This window comes from Pinus tabuliformis, chromosome X, assembly GCF_031772625.1.
Source record: "Pinus tabuliformis cultivar Carrire ecotype Pingquan chromosome X, CPIR1, whole genome shotgun sequence".
Classification (NCBI taxonomy): domain Eukaryota; kingdom Viridiplantae; phylum Streptophyta; class Pinopsida; order Pinales; family Pinaceae; genus Pinus; species Pinus tabuliformis.
In genome coordinates this window covers 457,177,210-457,187,947 of record NC_142308.1, presented here as the reverse complement: position 1 = coordinate 457,187,947, position 10,738 = coordinate 457,177,210, and the positions used below count along the sequence as shown (strand labels likewise).

Sequence of the window (10,738 nt, the reverse complement as noted above, 5' to 3'; positions counted from 1 at the left end):
TAATGACACATCCTTTCCAATACCCTGAAATATAGGAAACTGCCTCTGTTTGTCGGTCCTTGGTTTGCCTCAAAATATTCGAATCCAAAGAAGCATGCCTTTATCCTTTAATTACCCAAAATAGATCAGACTGCCACGTCCTTGATGTGCTGTCCACCGCTTCATGTACCTGTGTGATGACAAAAACCTTTCAAAAGATTTGCCGCTTTGTTGACCATAATTGATCAACTGAATTGTAACATGCAGCTACAGCAGTTTCGTAGCGCGCTACGAAACTGCTGTGTAATTTCAAAAGCACAGTCTTCCTTTCATAGCTAAATGATCGCCACTGTTCATGGCTTAAGACTGCTCTTCTCTAATTACAAAATTTGGATGTTTGACCTCATTACAGCTGGCATTTCCATAATGCAAAAACAACAACCATCTTATTCAAGCTTACTCTGTCCAAATCACTAATAATCTCTTCACACTTGATAATGTGATGCATAAAGTTATCAGCGTATAGCTTTGAAGACTTTGATTCAACAATATGAACGATATCCTCATCAATATAAAAGTCAACATCTGCATTTGATATAATTCCTCCATCATGATCAATTGCATGAGTCTTATGCTTGTATGTCATAACTTCTGATAAGAACAGCTTCAACTGATGCCTATATGCATCCTGGTTATTTTTTACAAGAGCTTCATCATAGTTTGGTACTGAAGGAGTAATAAATCTAGGACAGGCATATGAAAAAAAAATTCGTCATACACAGCCTCATCACTTCTCTGCATGCTTGCCATCTTCTCCCCATACTTCCCTTTCAGCTGATTGTTCACATTTTCCTCAACAAGCTTCATTTGTGGACAGATAGAGAGGCATATAGCCAATAGAGCATACATCTGTTCATTTTTCTTCAGAATTTGGTCAAACTGTGGAGACTTTTGATGGAACTGTTTGGTCTTTATTATATACAACAGAACTTGATTGAAGGCCCGTATTGCCTCAACATACCTTCTCAACATAAGGTTGGCGGATCTATAATAATAAATAGTTGTGATATGGCTTCCAATCACTGAATTGTAGACACCTGTCTGGTTAACATCTATAGCTGCCAAGCACTTGAGTCCACTGTAATAATCTCCAAGAAGGCAATGTACACGAAGTAGACCAATAATACTAAAGTATCCCAGAACCTTCAGAACATTGCTTCCTCCATTGTAGTCATATCCATCAGTTGCAGTAAATGTTAAATTACCTTCTTTCTCTTCCTCTAGGATCTGGATGATCTCAGACTTCTCAACAAGAGCCTGTAAATAGTTGAGCACACTATAGACATTCCACACCTCATTCAGATTTTTGTGACAGTGGCAACAATTTTCTCCAATTCAGAAGGAAACAATACAGACCACAGTTCTCTAGTTTTGAAGCAATAATCCTTAAACACCATATCTGACATGTCCTGATTGTTGATACCATAACCTTGGATTGATCTTTTTTCTATATCAACAAGATATAAGTAAATATTTGACATCTGTTTAAGAAACATAATCAGTGCTTCATTGGTTCTAGGAAACAAGTGTGCCCTTGCATTGTTATCAACAAAAAGATGTAGCCGTTGCTCAGTTGAATCTGTCATTGGCAGAGGATTCACTTGAGATATGGGATAGGAAAGCCTATAAGATTCAAGTTCTTTGCCACTGTGAGAATCTACAAATGAAAGAATCCCTGTCTCATCATGTCCTAGACCACATTTCCCTATTTTCAGAACAGCTGGACTCTGGTCTATGTACTGGGCCTTAACCAAGAGAAACAGAGGCCAGAGATGCCCATACTCTTGCATTCTTAGCACCTTCTTGAAAGTTTCTTGTCTTTGAAAACTTTAAACGACACCAAATTCTATTCAAGTTGAGCATGTGCAGTGCATGCTTCAAAATAAGTGGTGTATTGTCACTCAGGAGTGCCAAATTTACATGCCAAATACGCCTTAACCGACACCGTTTGACCTGTAATAAGACCTGTAATCTCCTTATAGAAATGTACAAGTGAATCAAGGTCTTTTAATCCACGATAGCGCACCCTTGATGTCTGGTTCTGTAGAAAGAGAGATGGAAAACTATGAACTCCATTCCTCGAAAGAACACTGGGCATTAGAACAGACTCCTCTACAGCTACATGATAAATCTTTGGAAACATTGAAGATAGGTCATCATATAAAGATCGACATAACTTTGAAAATGGACACCATGAAGCATGAAACAGCACCGCCATGTGGGCATCATGATAACGTAGCATATCCAAGGCTCTTTCAAATGATACATCATCAAGCTCACTAACTCTGGAAGGATGAAAGACGGGAGTTTCAGATGACTCAAAGTCAGCAGTCATGCATTTTTCCGGCCATACAAAGGCCACTTCAGGCAAAGAAGGGCACGGGCAATATGTCAGTCTGCTTATGAAATGAAGCATTCTTTTCAGGCACAGCGTGGTGACCTTTCCCTTCGATATTTTGGTCTGAACTCACTGGCAAACAGTTTCTTGAATGTGCACATCCCAATTGAAATCCAACATCTTTAGCAGAAAGCCCTTTTTTTTTTAGTTCTCTTTGTATTTACAGAGTTCATCAACGGAATTCTTTCACTGAGTGAATGATAGTGGATGAGATGACCCTTTGCTGTGGAAGATTCCAATATTGTGTTCTCCAAATCTATACCACCAATAGCCCGATCACATAGTCGAGCCAATAAAAGTCCAACCTCTACCATGCAAAATCCCAGTTGCCTGAAACTATTCCCAAGCTTTTCAAAGTCACCACCGTGAGGTCTTTGTGAAAAAACTACCTCAGCATATTCTCGATCAATTACCTTGGGTTCTGAATTCCCTTCTGGTGGCGAGGCTGGCCTTTTCTTATGATCTATATCACCTTTCGGTGATTCATTTTCACGTGCCAATTTAGAACAAAGATTTCTGAAAGCAACCCCTCAATTTTCGAGCTACTGCAATCTCTGTAATGTGGAGGTGGTACGGCCTCTGTATCTGCTCCAAGCATTGTGCCTTTCCGATCTTTCTGTTCTTCAAGACATTTTGCAAATTAGAAACAAAGGAAAGTGACAAGAGTCCATTCTTCCCAGAAGTCATACTGCCAGATTGATCACAAATCGAAACCAGAATCAGAAGTTTCGGTCTTAGTAGAGAATTTTCAAATTTGGTTTTGGATGGAAATCTCGATTTGAATAGTACAGGCAAGAATCAAATTTGAAGGCTACAGAACACGTGTCAAGACCGACATGTAAAACCTTGCACATGTTATTCCCGTAAAATTCTTGCAGAAAATATGACAGCTGGGGTGAGATGTGCTATGGATCAGCATGAATTCCCCATTTCGTAGCGCAGTTAGTGCAAAACTGGTGTTTTCCGCTACGAAATCACCTAAACCGAGGTTTGTGCGCTATGAACTTTGAAATAGGATTGGCATATGGAACTTAGGTGCGGTGTGAGACCAGTGATGGACTACAACAGAGAATTGACCCCATTTGACATACTAACCAGACTCTTAACAAGACTCTAAAACAAGATGAAAAGACTAGGCCCAAAACTGACACCAACCTTTTGACAAATTTCAAAAAAAAAAAAATGATGTTCAGAATTTAAACTAATTTTCTTGAGTGATAACACGTAGGTTCACCATTGGCCAAGCCATGTATACACACGGGTTCATTGTATACAAGTCACATATATGTACACACACACCTTCACAAAAGGAAAAGCGTGTATACCTTGGAAAACTAAGTTTTTGGTCTGAAATATTTGGTCCATGGTATTGGTCCAAGGTATCGGGTCCAAGGTATTGACCCTAGGTATTTGGTCCAAGGTATTGGTCCTAAGTGGTTTTGGTCCATGGTATTGAGAAAGGCCTACAAACTATAAAAGCAGGAGAAGGTCATTAGGCCAACGTGTGCAAGTATCGAATATCTGATGAAGTGTGAGATCTAGTATGCAAGTTATTGGGTTATGGTGCATTACTAGATCTGAACCAAGGATGAACCTTAGCAGATGATGAGGAACTAGATCTAATGATGGATCGTGATCTTAAGGTGTAAAATGAGGTATCATTATGTGTTTTTTCTCATGAATATTCTAGATTTGAATACTGACGCATATATTATTCTGTAAATGATATGATCTAGGTATGATTGAAGTCTGGAATAGTTGTAATGTTTAAATCATCATTTATAGATCTGTACGCAGGTTCACTTTAGAAAAGGGGCGTAAACATGTTGGTTTTGCATATCAAAGCAGCGTATATGCAGGTTTGATTTGAGGAAGGCATGTATGCATGAAGGTTCGACACATAGAAGTAGCGTATACCTTATAAAATATATTTTAGTTGCTTCTATTTGTTGTTGCAGTGTTTTGGGTTCTGGCTTGGGTTCTACTTACTGTATTCTAGTGACAACATTTTGAAAGATCAGATTGATGGGTTGTCAGAGTAATTGATTGATTCGGTTGTGGTTGGTTCAAAAGGAGATTGGTTAATGCAGATATATTTGATGATTGAATGATGTTGTTGATGGATCTAGTCTAAAAATTTATGAAACGTGGTCCCTGGAAGAAAAGAGAAGGTTGTAGCTTTCTGCAGGTAGAAGCCTGTGTACAGGTATAAGACTGCACCAATACAAAAATTGTAAACAGATTTTTCTTATTATTAAAAGAAGACAGAGACGACAATAGTTGGTGGTTTTCACCCACATTGGGTTTCCACCTTATATCTTTGTGTTCTTATATGTGATGCTTTATTCTACTTTTACTGCACTGTCTAATGAATTTTGATATACTGGTTAAAGTTCAATGCATGATAATTTGGGTAAATCAAAAGATATCTACATACATGCTGGTTGCATTAAGTATAGTTGCGCATACATGCTAGTTCACTAAGCTGAAGTAGCGTATACAAATCAGTTTTGAAAATTAAATTATTGATCTGATAATAATGATTCAACCCCCCCTCAGTATTATTTCCAATAATTGGTATCAAAGAAGGTCTTTCAAAAGAAGCTTGATCTCTTGAAGGAATATCCATCATCATGAGTAATCAAGAAAGTGGGGGATCCATTAGACTGCTAATCTTTGATGGAAGCAACTTTGTTTATTGGAAGGTAAGAACCACAAACTATCTTCAATCTCTTGGAACAGATGTCTTGGAAATCGTGGAAGGAGGATATACATTTCCATTAGCAATTCCTATAGATACGGTAGGTAAAAAGCAATATGAAACCAATGCCAAGGCTGTCAATACATTTTTGGGAAGTCTTTCACAATTAGAGTTTGTCAAAGTTATGCAGCTCAAATCTGCCAAAGAAATATGGGACAAAATTGTTCTAAGCTACGAAGGAGACTCTCAGGTAAAATGTGCTAAACTACAAACTCTCAGAATTCAATATGAAACAATCAAGATGCACAATGATGAAAGTATAGCTAGTTACTTTTTATGTATAGATGAGATTGTTAATTGCGTGAAGAATCTGGGTGAAGAGATAAAGGAAGTTACATTAGTTGAAATTTTTTTAAGATCCTTGTCTGCTAAGTTTGAATCAAAAGTATCTGCCATAGAAGAAAAGTAGGATCTATTGACTATTACTATGACACAGCTACATGGAATATTAACTGCCTTTGAGATGAGAAAAGGAGGTCCATTAGATATGAGAGAAGCCACATTTAAAGCTTCAGCAAAAGGAAAATAAGAACTCAATGAATTAAGACATCTTTCAGAAGAAGAAGAGGAAGTAAACTTTGTCAAGAAGCTTCAATGGGGTTCCATAAGATTCAAAGGTAAACTACCTTTCAAATTTTTTTCCTGTGGTAGAGTCGATCATTATGCTACCAAATGTCCCCATAAAGATAAATATGATAAAGGGAAGGAATCTGCAAAATGGAATAGAAAACAAAGTGTAATTAAAAAGAGCTACTATGCTCATGAAGATAGTGATGGTTTATCAAATAATGATGAAGATGAAAATAGTAATGACTATAGACTTCTGAAGGCTTATGAAGATGACCTTTATGAAGAAATCTCTAAACTCAAAATCTGTTTAGGAGAAAAGAATATGATTATAGATACCTTGACATACCAACTTGCTGAAAGAAAAAACACAATGAAAAACTGGAATGTGAAATTGTGAGTCTAAGAAAGGATCTTGAGAAAACAAAGTCTCTTAATCTTAGATTTGCTAAAGGATCAGAAACCTTAAATGAAATTATCTAAGTAAAACATTCTCCTATGATAAAGACAGGTCTTGGATATACTAAAGAGGCATCTCAAGCATAGAAGTTGTCAACCTCCACTAAAAGCTATCTTGATGCAGCAAAGAGCAGTGAACAGTTTGACAATCGTTAGCAAATGCATAAAGCAGACCACCAGGTAAATCAGGCTCAATTTACTTCAAGGATGAACAGAAGCCACAACCATCCTTAGGTAAATCGTACTCAATTTGCTTCAAAGATGAATATCAATAGAAACTACAATCACCAGGTGAGTAGATTCAACAATCGTAGGAACTTTCTTAATGGTCAATGTTTCTCATGTCATAATTTTTGGACACAAAGCTACTCAATGTGTTGCTTACAAAACCATCATGACTAGATAAGGACGAAATCAAAGGAATGTGACAGGGATCAAGAAAAGTTCCTATAATAACTTTTCTCTTCTTGAAAATGAAATAGAATGATCAATCTGTAACAACTTTGGCCATGAAGAATCTGAATGCAGGAGTAAATTTTGGAAAATATCTCAAAAGAAGCAAACTCCATTAAATCCCAAAATATGGAGAAAGAAAGAACCACAAACAGAAAGATGTGGTATAGCCTTGTATGTAGAAGGACAAGAAAACCAGTGGTACATCGACAGTGGATGCTCAAAACACATGACAGGTGACAAAGAAAAACTATACTCATATAATGCCTTAGAAAAGGAAAAGAGTGTCTCATTTGGAAACAACACTCCTACTGTCATAAAAGGTAAAGGCTATGTTTTCTAGAAAGAAAAAGTTAAAGCTCGGAATGTTATATATGTTGATGGCTTAAATCATAACCTATTGAGTGTGAGTCAAATGTGTGAGCAAGGAAATGAAGTAGTGTTTAGATCAAATGGATGTGTTTTTCGTGAGCTTGATACAGGAGAAACCGTGATTAAAGGTACAAGAACTCCAAACAACCTATACATACTCAAGGGAGGACAACAACAGTGCTATCTAAGAAAAAATGATGAAAATTGGCTATGGCACAAAAGATTGGGACATCTAAGCTTTTCTCAAATAAGAAAAGCATGCAGATTCCAGGTTGTTTGTGATCTTCCAAATATTAACATTTGTGAAAATACCATATGCAAATCATGTCAATTTGGTAATAAAACTAGATCTCAATTCATCGAAAAGGAAGGGTCAGCTAGTAAGCCTCTTGAACTTGTTGATACTGATTTATGTGGACCATCAAGGAAAAAGTCACCTCATGGAGAAGAATACTTTATATTTTTCATTGATGATTTTTCCAGAATGTGTTGGATAGGTATTCTAAAGCATAAATATGAAGCATTTGAAAATTTCAAAGCCTTCAAAGCTTTGGTTGAAAATGAATCAGATCGCAAAATCAAATGCCTCAGATCTGATCGAGGAGGGGAATTTACCTCGGATGAATTCTTTGAGATTTGTGAACAACATGGAATAAAAAGGAAGTTCTCCACCGCAACGACTCCTCAACAAAATGGAGTGGTAGAAATAATGAATAGAACTGTTCAACAAATGGCTCATGTTATGCTAGATGAATTTGGAACTCCTACAAACTTTTGGGGTGATGCTGCATTCGTCGTTGTCACTATTCTCAACCAAGCAAATGTTTTGGTAAACAACACTCAAACTCCACATGAAATTTGGTATGGAAAGACTCCTACTGTAAAATACTTCAAAGTTTTTGGAAGCAAATGTTACATCAAAAGGACTGATGAAAAACTTGGTAGGTTTGAACCTATAGTAGATGAAGGTATTCTTCTTGGTTACTCTTCTCGAAGTAAAGGACATAAATTTTATAATAAAAGACTTGGGAAAATTATTGAAAGTATTGATTTTGTAGTTGATGAAGCATGAAAAAATCCAAAACAGATAAAAACCGAAGTTTATGACAATGAAGAAGATGAGGATCATTTTCCCACATCAAATCACACTGATTCTGAAGAAGAAACCAATGAAGCACCAGAGGAAGAGATAATGATAGAAGAAAAGACTCCGTCCAGGTATGTTCATAAAAATCATCCAGAAACTCAAATTTTAGGGGAAAAAGGGGTAGGTGTGCAGACAAGAAGAACTATTTCCGAAGCCTCAAGCTATCTAGCATTACTATATTCCACTGAACCTCAAAATGTAAATGAAGCATGCAGAGATGAATGTTGGGTCAAGGCCATGAATGAAGAACTTGAGAAAATTGAAAAGAATAATACTTGGGAATTAGTTCCTAGACCTCATGATAAGAATATCATAGGAACTAAATGGATAATAAAAAATAAGCTGAATGAAAATGGAGAAGTTATTAGAAACAAGGCCAGACTTGTTTACAAAGGATATGCTCAACAAGAAGGTATAGATTTTGAAGAAACTTTTGCACCTGTTACTAGACTTGAAGCCAAAAGAATGTTTCTAGCTCTTTCTAGTTTTCAGAATTCAAAGTATATCAAATGGATGTAAAATATGCCTTTCTTAATGGAGACTGAAGAAGAAGTCTATATTGAACAACTAGAAGGATTCATTCTTGGAAATGATGAAAAAATCGTATGCAACCTCAAAAAGTCTCTCTATGGGCTAAAATAGGCTCCAAGGGCCTGGTATTATTGTCTTGACAAATATCTCCGCCAACAGGGTTTTTCAAAGGGGTCAGCAGATAGAAATCTATATGCAAAGATTGACACTAGTAAATTGCTAATAATTGTTGTTTATGTTGATGATATCATTTTTGGTAGTAATGAAGAATCCACGAGTCAGAATTTTGCTTTAGTAATGCAACAAGAATTTGAAATTTCCTTGCTTGGTGAGCTCACCTACTTTCTTAGTGTACAAGTTCAACAAAATAAAGATGGTATTTTTCTCTCACAAACCAAATATCTCAAACAGATCCTGAAAATGTACAACATGGAAGATTCTAAACCAGTATGTACCCCAATGGTAATAGGATGCAATCTCATCTCAAATGATGAATCAACAATGGTACATCAACCAACTTACAGATCCATGATTGGCAATCTGCTTTATCTAACAGGTACCTGACCTAACATCATGCATGCAGTAGGAATAGTTGGACGATTACAAGAAAATCCAAAGGAATCACACCTTCAGGAAGTCAAAAGGATTTTCAAATATCTTCAAGGAACACAAAACTTTCATTTATGGTATCCCGGAGATACAGATCTTACACTTCATGCATATACAGATGCAGATTAGGCAGGAAGTGTTGATGACAGAAAAAGGACTAGTGGTGGTGCATTCTATATGGGCTCCAGGTTAGTGTCTTGGTTCAGCAAGAAACAAAGTTCAATTTCATTATCTACAGCTGAAGCAGAATACGTGGCTACTGCATCTTGATGCACACAACTACTTTGGATGATGCAAACCTTGCAAGACATTCAGATCACATGTACCCCACCCATCTCCATTCTATGTGATAATACAAGCACCATCAGTATTTCAAAGAATCCAGTCATGCACTCCAAGACCAAGCACATACCCATCAAATATCATTTTCTACGTGAACAAGTGCTTGAAAAAAAGGTCAAATTGGAGTATGTTCCCTCCAAAGAACAAGTTGCTGATATATTCACTAAACCACTGCCCACAGAGACATTGGAATATCTCAGAAAAAATTTGGGAGTAGTTTTTGCATCATCCTACTGTCCTATCTTCTTCAGAGAAAGGTGGTTATATGTGAGTTTCATGAAGCGTAGTCATGTACATACGCTAGTTTCTGTGGGTACAGTCGCATGTATGTTGGTTTGAGGAAAAGCAGTGGGCCAGACTCAGGAGAAAGGGTTTTGATATAGTTCAGTGAATTATCTGCTCTACTTGATGATGGTTATAATCTGTTGATGACATGTGAAAATATGTTGGCTCTCATAAGTTGTTGATAACTTGATGTATATCTAATTAATGATGACAACTTGATAACTCTTCTGATATATGAAATGATCAGGTATGACAGTGAACATCTGGCACAAGTTAAGGGGGACCATATGCTTCTATAATGCATTGTTGGCATTATCTTAGAAGATCTTGGTACAGATCCACATAGTTGTTTTTGATTCAGGTGGAACAGGTTCAGGGGGAGAACATGGTTGCTGGTCTGGATGCTGATTGACAGATGCTGCTGATGATAGTTTTTGATGAATATCATGGTCTTGTTTAAGATATTTGGTCTCTGTTATATATGTCATGTATATCATTTAATGTAAAGGTCATGAAAAGACCTAATTTGTAACCCCACTATGCATGGGATGGATGATGTAATGTTTCTTGTATAAACAATTGGTATATCCCACTTGGTTGGGTGGATAAGTCAAATTTGATATATCCCCATTTGACTGGGAGATGGATGTATGTATGAGTGTTTGGTGATAGGAAGGTCATTGGTGATGTATGTATAGAGTCATGTTATCTCTTTGCAGACCTTGCTTGTAATCAGGGGGAGCATGGACTCGATGATAGGAGCTCAATCAGCACA

General features: G+C 36.9%; 2 pseudogenes; both read right to left on the bottom strand.

The window, feature by feature from the left end:
* Nucleotides 1–385: 385 nt before the first annotated feature.
* On the bottom strand, nucleotides 386–1,625 carry LOC149140582 (uncharacterized; annotated as a pseudogene).
* A 97-nt stretch (nucleotides 1,626–1,722) lies between these two features.
* Nucleotides 1,723–2,374, bottom strand: LOC149140581 (5'-adenylylsulfate reductase-like 5 pseudogene; annotated as a pseudogene).
* Nucleotides 2,375–10,738: the final 8,364 nt, after the last annotated feature.